The sequence below is a fragment of the Ictidomys tridecemlineatus genome, unplaced genomic scaffold, assembly GCF_052094955.1.
Source record: "Ictidomys tridecemlineatus isolate mIctTri1 unplaced genomic scaffold, mIctTri1.hap1 Scaffold_35, whole genome shotgun sequence".
In the NCBI taxonomy this organism is placed as follows: Eukaryota; Metazoa; Chordata; class Mammalia; order Rodentia; family Sciuridae; genus Ictidomys; species Ictidomys tridecemlineatus.
Genome location: NW_027522416.1, coordinates 892,366 through 900,778, shown reverse-complemented (window position 1 = coordinate 900,778; position 8,413 = coordinate 892,366). Strand labels below are relative to the sequence as shown.

General features: G+C 37.7%; 1 non-coding gene across 1 annotated transcript; it reads left to right on the top strand.

Annotated features, from left to right (window-relative positions):
• Window positions 1-1,062: 1,062 nt before the first annotated feature.
• Trnar-ucu (transfer RNA arginine (anticodon UCU)) lies at window positions 1,063-1,136 on the top strand. The gene has a single exon. It is a non-coding gene; the product is annotated as a tRNA-Arg (tRNA).
• Window positions 1,137-8,413: the final 7,277 nt, after the last annotated feature.

Sequence of the window (8,413 nt, the reverse complement as noted above, 5' to 3'; positions counted from 1 at the left end):
ATCTTTATTCACAGTATCTAATAAAAGAAAACAAATTAAGTGCCTTTTAGATAAAAGGTATTATCAGAAAATGCCTTCCAGCTGCAGATTATTCAACTAGTGCCTTTAGAAACTACGCACTTAAAATTAAAACTGGTCTGTAGAAGGCAAGACTCAGATACTGTTTTTTTTTAAGTACTCCAAGATATTTGGTATCTGTGGGCACATTTTTTTCAGACTGTGTTAAAACTCAGAATGAGGTACATATGGGAGGTCAGGATGAAACCAAAATATACAGTAAATTCTTCAATGGGTAATCTTAACTCAGACACTCTAATAGATGAAACAGTTTTGGAGATAAAACTAGATTCTCTGTTTCACTGATTTATGGGTTATGGATTCGATCCAAACATATATTAGAAAAGACTTCAGGCTACTGGTTAAAATCTATTTTAAAAAGGTATTAAAAATATACCAAAGTTTGGCTGTGTTTGTGTAGGCCTGTAATTCCAGTTGCTAGAGAGGCTGAGGCAGAAGGATCAAAAGTTCAAAGCCAGCCTTAGCAAAAGTGAGGTGCTAAATTACTCAGTGAAACCTCCTCTCTAAATGAAGTAAAAAATAACCCTGAGACTGAGTCTCAGTATTCTAGTGTTCCTAAGTTCAATCTTTAGTATCCACCATAAAAAAAATATGTACCAGGGGGCTGGGGCTGGGGCTCAGTGGTAGCTGACTTGTCTGGCACTTGGCTTAATTCTCAGCACTACATATAAGTAAATAAAATAAAGGTCTATCAACAACTAAAAAATAGTTTTTTACATAGTATATCTATTTGTTGACAGCCTATGACCTAATTTGCTGATTGAAGTTGGCCATGCATGGTGGTTCATGCCTGTAATCTCAGCTGCTTCAGAGGCTGAGATAGGAGGATACTGAATTTGAAGTCAGTCTCAGCAATGGTGAAAAGCTAAGCAACTCAGTGAAAACATTTCTCTAAGTAAAAATTAAAAATAAGGGTAGGGATGTGGCTCAGTGGTAGAGTGCCCATGACTTCAATCCCTGGTTTTGCCTCCCAAAATGTGGGACTGGGGATATAGCTCAGCTGGTAGAGTGCTTGCCTTCTAAGCAGGAGGCCCTGGGTTTAATTCCCAGTACCACAAAAAACAAAAACAAAAAAAGGAAAGAAAGAGAGAGATTGATCTTTCATGTAGTTTGAATTTAAGTTAGTCCCACTTTTATTTTCCTGCCACACCAGAGAAAGGTGTTTACTGAAATGTTTGGAATGTTTCTATGGGTCAGGGCCATTTTAATAAAATGGTCTTACATATGAAAACAAAATAAATTGAGGACCTTTATTGGGACACATAAACTACACTACCTCATTTAGAAGAGATTAATTATTTTTAATATGTCACCTAATTTTATTCTGCTTTTTCATATGTAAAAAGCTCAGATTGTTGGTAAAGATGGTGCCTGGAGGGGCTGGGGATGTGGCTCAAGTGGTAGAGCACTCACCTGGCATGCAGGCGGCCCAGGTTCCATCCTCAGCACCACCTACAAACAAAGATGTTTTGTCCCCTGAAAACTAAAAAAATAAATAAAAAATAAAAATCTCTCTCTCTCTCTCTCTCTCTCTCTCTCTCTCTCTCTCTCTCTCTCTCTCTCATTAAAAAAAAAAAAACATGATGCCTGGAGCATTTCTCTTCCAGGAGCTCAGGTGCATGACACACTGAATGGTGCAAACTTTTAATGGAACAATGGCACACCTCCAAATCTCCAAAGTGGCGTGAACTCTCAGCCAATAAAGAAGTAAGAGCCCACTCCCCCCTGCTCCTCCTCATCCCACGTTGAGCTCATAAATATCAACACCCTCTCCTTCTCCCTCTCCCCCTCCCCCTCTCTTTCCCCTTCCCTCTCTCCCTTCCCCCTTCCCACTTCTCTTCTGTGACAGGCCTCTACAGTCCTGCTTGTTGAGTTTATGGAGCTTTTCCACCATTCCTACACAGATGATAAATCAAATCTTTTAAAAATGCTCTCTAGTTCTTGAATAAAAATGAAATGAAATATGGGAAAATAGTCATTGATAATGTTGAAAGTGGAGTTTTGAGATGAAACAAAATTTCTCACTTTGCCAATTGCATCTGGGTGCTTGTCTCACAAATATTGAAGAATAAAATCTATTTATTTAAGTAAGTCAAAATAGAATTCCACCATGTGGGATGGGGAATGATACCATATAAACTCATTTTTGTGTGCCATCTTAAAAGTTTACAGATGTTTTTCAGCAGTCATGGAAAAAAATTATTTAAAATAGGTTTTAGAAAAGGCATCCTGACTACTATATTGGTTCACTTTCATCTTTTCCTTGACCCATCTTTACTCTTGCAATTTCACCACGGGACAAAGGACTTTGTTGAAGGTGTTCCCCAAAGTGGGCATTAAGGTTTTTTACATTTGAAATAGGCCTTAATGATGCTCATTAACATATCTTCCAGTTTGCCTCCAGCTGTGGTAGAATGAGGTTCATTATCCTGGTTACACTGTCATTTTACTATCTCTTCTATTTTATAATTATTCACTATGAAAAAAGAACCATAGATTTGAATATGTGAACAGAGAGCTAGAAAACTAGAGGTTTATTCTCAGACCTAGGAAGAGCTAAGCTGAAGTTCTGGATTTTATATTGTTGTTCTGAATTTGTGATAGTGCTTCCTCTACATTTAAAAAGCTCAGGAGTCATGAGGAGCATTGAGTTAAATTCCAGTATCAGCAACTTAATGAGGCCCTAAGAAACTCAAAGGGACCCTGTTTCCAAACAAAAATATTTTAAAAGGGCTGGGGATGTGATTCAGTGGCTGAACACCCCTGGGTAGAATTTCTGGTACCAAAAAGAAAACAAAACACAAAACAAAAAAACCTCATGTGTTACAAGCTCTAAAAGTACAATCTCTCTTGTGCATGGAAACAACATAAGAAGTTGGGTTCTCTCCAGATAATTATCCCAGTCTTCACCACACAATGTGGGGACATGCTGAACTCATGGCACATGGATGCCCACAAAGGGCTTTAGAGACAAGCTGAAAACACCATACAATTGTGGAACAAAATGCCCAGGGTTTTAACTGCTAATCTATGCTTCTCTAGACTAGTAAGGGGAAGGGGTGGAGGTTGATCTGCCACAGAGACCCTCTGAGGAGTCCTGTGAAGATGTCCTTAGGCCTGAGCCTACACAAATCTATTTTAAAAACTCTAGTTTCAATCCTGCAATCTCTCCAGGCACACACACAGAGCACTCCAGTATGACCTCAAATGAGTTACTTCCCCTCAACCTGATAAACAGAGTGAAGCCCCTGGCAGGCTGTCTTAGCCTGATAAGAGAGAAAGGCAAAAAGATCAGGGTGGCGACCACCAGACCAGATGTTTCTGACCCCAGGGTAAATGATAAGGAGAAATCTGGTGGTAGCTGAAGAAGATTGCAAGGGGGGTCAAAAAGCCCACAATTTTATGTGAATAATAGAGCTAATGCACAGGGATTCAGCCAGCCAAAACAAGGATGCACTTGAGCTGGAGAGCCTGATGAGGACCTGACATCCCTTCACTTGTCTTCATTTCCTGATCCTCTGAATAATCCTCACCACTCTCCAACTCTGTGCCCTTGTCTGGACCCTAGTGAGAGCTGCAACTTCTCCCTATCATCCTCTCCTCAAGCAGTCATCTGCTCCACACCAGGAAATCTCTGCCTTGGTTTTTGTCCTGATCACCCTGGTCTGAGTGAGTGTGCATATGCTGGACATAAAGCCTAAGGCTTGAGACTTTTGAACTTAGCATGCAGAGGGAATGTCTGTAATTAGCCTGTCATTATTATGTGTGCTTTGAAGTGCTTAGAATTAATTTATAATTGTTAGCTCTGAATGGATAATGTCTATTGCAGTACCTAGCATTAAGAATTGTTGTTTTCTTGGGCTGGGGATGCGGCTCAAGCGGTAGTGCACTCGCCTGGCATGCGTGCCACCCAGGTTCGATCCTCAGCACCACATACAAACAAAGATGTTTTGTCTGCCTAATTAATTTATAATTGTTAGCTATGAATGGATTATGTCTATTGCAGTACCTAGCATTAAGAATTGTTGTTTTCTTGATTAAATACCTATAGAGTGAAATTATGTTGAGTAATTGAATGAATAAAGCATTGAAAGTGGCAGAAGTGCATGGAAATTCTTTATTTTTCTCCTGTACTGCATATATCACAATTGTTGCCCCCTAACAACAAGTCCCTAGCCACAATTTTCATTTTCCACCATTGCCACTCTTGCCAGCTTCAAACAACCTACTTATCCAGTCTCAAGATAACAAGGCACACTTATAATTTTCTTGCTTTCAGGGTTTTCAGAGTTCTCTCTGTGATTTGTTTTCAACTTCATCTTAGCACAGAAACTTGGGCTCCTGGTCCATGTCAGAAAGCCTACAAAATGATTAAAAGAATTTCACCTAAGAGACTAATTGGATAAGTCTTCAGACACTGACTCCAACCTAAAGCGAGTGGGCCCAGAATCAAGTCCAAAAGGCAGGATGTTCCATTTTCATTGTTATAAGACTAAGGATCAGGGCTGGGGATATGGACTTAAATAAGAGAAATTAAAATACTTCTTATAAGATATCTGCTGTTTTCCAGATATTCACTGTACCACATATGATTAAAACCTGACATTTTCCCTCCAGTGGGTATATTGTTGTCTATAACTGTATAAGAAGTCACTCTAAAACTTACTAGTTCACATTTGGATTGAACTGCATTCATCTGCAATATTTTTGTTGCATATGTTTAGCTCTTAAGATTACTGAACTTCAGAGGGTGATCTGGCTGCCAAAAAAAGCACCCTGAATCTTCCTCATATGATATCTCAGAATCTAATAAATTAATGTGAGCTTGTTCCCATTGAGGAAACAGTGTTCTAAAAGCAAAAGCAAAAACATTAAAAAATATTTCCTGACTAGGTACCTGACTAGTACTCTTTCGTAGCCACAACTTTATATAAGCCATAAAAAAAAGAAGAGCCCTGACCCAAATTTTGTAGAATGTATTCTGCATTTGGCTAGAGTAGGAGTAAAATCGCATTACCAAATTTCTGTACACAGGTAAGGCTAAAGAACTACTGATATTATGTCACTAATTCTGCCTTTTGTAATAGATGAGGTTTATACAGCTGTTCAGTGTCAAAAAATATTTTCAAAATCCCACAAGTACTGTGTGTATGGGTGTGTGTGTGTGTGTGTGTGTGTGTGTGTGTATGTTTGTGTGTGTGAGTGTGTGTGTGTTTATATGAGTGTAGTACTGGTGGTTAAACTGAGAGAATTATTATTCCTGAGCTATATCCTCAATTTTTTCTTTTCTTTTTTGAGACAGGATCTTACAAAGATGTTTTTTTGTGTGCCCACAATTTCTAAGTACATACCAAGATCAAATATGCCTGACCCAAAGGCAAAACTTACCTCCTTTAAAAGCCATGATTAATAATTATTTTTAAGTAGTGACATTTTTATGTAGTGACATTTATTCAAAAACGTGAGGGGGGTTATGCACCAATGTGGCTCATGTCAGCAATCTTGATAATTTGGGAGACTTAAGCAGAAGAATCACAATTTCAAATTCAGCCTAAATAATATAAGAGAACCCTAAGAACTAAGCAAGACTTTGTGTGAAAACTAAAAATAAAATAAAATACAATTTAAAAAGCCTGGTGATACAGGGGTTTAGGAGAACTACCCTGGGTTATGTATTCATTCCTCACCCCTTATAAAAAGAAAGAATAAAAAAAGAAAAACAAAATTTTTACATCTGATGAACTTTTTATTCAGTGGGGATAATAAGTTTGAGGAAAAACTTTTAAGCTTATAGCAAGGATTCAAAATAAACTTGGGAAATTGTTGAAAATTGAATTGAAAAATCAAGAACAATCAATATTTTTTAATTTCTTATCAGGAGAAATTTGAAGATAGGCATATTTAATTTCAGTTATGATGAAAATGCAGGATGCTATGGAAACTGCAGCAAAAGAACTGTATCTGTATCACAAAAGTTTTGTAAATGAAGAATATGAAACACTACATAAAAAAGTGAGGGCGAGACAAAATTAAGGCCATATGTGTAATTTGAAATAAATAATATACTAAATCTCCACTATATGAATTTTATCTGGGTGTATGTCTACAAAACAACACAATGCTCCTTGCATAAAGCAGAGTATTTGTGATAGTATCAAATTAATAATGATTTCACATCTGTGGCTGTTGTGCAGGGGCTCATATCAAAAAAGCAAGGTTTTGGGCTCAAGCAATTGAAAGAAGATGTGAGGAACTTTTGGGATGGTAGGCATGCTACTTTTGAAGGCAGCAATAGCCCATAACCATCCTCTAGCTTCTATCCCTCAGCCCCCCAAATTATTAAATAGAATTTTTTTATGCAGGTCAGACAAAGAAGGCACATCAACAACATTTTACTGATGTAAGAGCATGCTCACAAACAAATATTTTTGACCTTGAGTACATAGATTTAATATGAGTGTTTATAACCTTGGCTAGTCGCTAAAAATACAGCCCTGTGGAAGCCTGGCCAGGTACTAACATACTTGGTCTTTTTTTGTCCTTAAATGCCTCATGGCATTGAGCATTTTACAACTTCTACTATAAGGAGCAATGATAACCTCTCCATTCTTAAGGTGCAACACAGAATGCTGTTTATCTCTAATTCTTACAGAAAAAAATAATAGCCTTTCTCTTTTGCCACCTGGGTAAATTATTTTTTAAGTCCACCAGTTCTGCTTAATGGGTATAATGGAGTAAACTTGGATGCCTGGGCTGGCCATGCCAGTTGTTCACTGGAGCCATTGGCTGCTGTTGTTTCATTTTATGAATCATCCATTGTCTGGACTTGAAGGCCTTTATCCTAATTCTTCTCCCCAGACTCAATCATCACAATGGGGAAGGTTGATGGGTATTTTCAAAATACAGAGATCTTTCTCTACTGGATATACTTTGTTTGGATTCCTATACTTCTTGATTATCTTGCAATTTCTCATTCTGGTAGTCTTTCATACACTTGCATCAGTTTTTGCTGTCATATCTATAAAAACTATTTATCCAATGGCCAGAGCAGCTGCACATGACTCATTTGACTACTTCTACAAATCATTTATGCCACTGCTGCCACTTTTTTCTTTGGCCAGGGGCTGGGACCTGGACTTCAGTAATTCATTTATAGTTCAACTTCCAAGGTTCATGTTTGCACACAGTGCAGTCAGAATCCTTATTTCTGTTTACAAGGAACTAATCTCATTATGTCACAGCTCTCCATAGGCGTTAACTGTAATAGGACGGAGGCAACTAAGTGTTGTATGCTTCTTCGTGTCCATAGGTGCCACTATTCCTCTAAAAATCTCCATTAATCTATAAGGACTGAGATATCTCTCACCTGCAAATATCCATGGACTATGCGAGTTGCTGTGTGGGTGTTGAGATCCAGGATGTAAAATTTTGGTCTCTAGCAATTGAGAGATGTGAGGAAGAGTTGGCAGTGTAGTCATGCTCATGCAGAGGTAACAATAGCTCCCAGGTATCCCAGAGCATTCAGCCCTCAGACTCCTGCATCATTCCATAGGCCTTTTCATATATAGGCCAGAAAACAAAGGTGCATGATCAATATTTTACATAGTGAACACATGCTCAGAAGATAATGTTTATGACAATGAATGCATACACTAAATCCAGGTATTTATTACTTAAATAAATGATAATAATATTAATTATCATCATCATCATAATAATAACAGTAACCTGTTGGAAGCATCAACAACAGAGTAGCTATAGCCATGTTTGGCCTTTCCAATGATCCACCCTTATAGAATTCATCATCAAAAAATCTACACACCTGAAGTCTTCTGCAATGATCTATTAGCAAGGAGGTAAGAGCTCTGCATCCACAGGCCTCAAAAAATATGCTCTTTTGCGATATGACTAGAACACAATCCCCCTGTCTGGGATTACTAAAAGCCATCTCCAGATGGTATCTAAACAAGCTTAACATTCTTGCAACTTATCATTGATCAACTGCTGTGTGGCTGCATCTAAAGATATCATATATATTGAAGTCATACTGATATGATTTTGTGATCTAGGACATATATTCAACTGAATATGGCAGAAACCCATTCCTGTGCTGCTGATAACAAACCAAATGCTATGTGATTTTGCAACACAACTTTTTGTATTTGATATTTTTCTTTATTAACTAGAGATAGAGCCTGCTTTGTATGATTTAAGGTTTGGCTGTGTACTCTGTATCTTATTCACCAAGAATACATAAAAATAAAGAAAATACCTCATCCTCATGGGTTTAAAATTTTATTTATCATATAGTCTTCTCTTTAGCTATAACCACAGC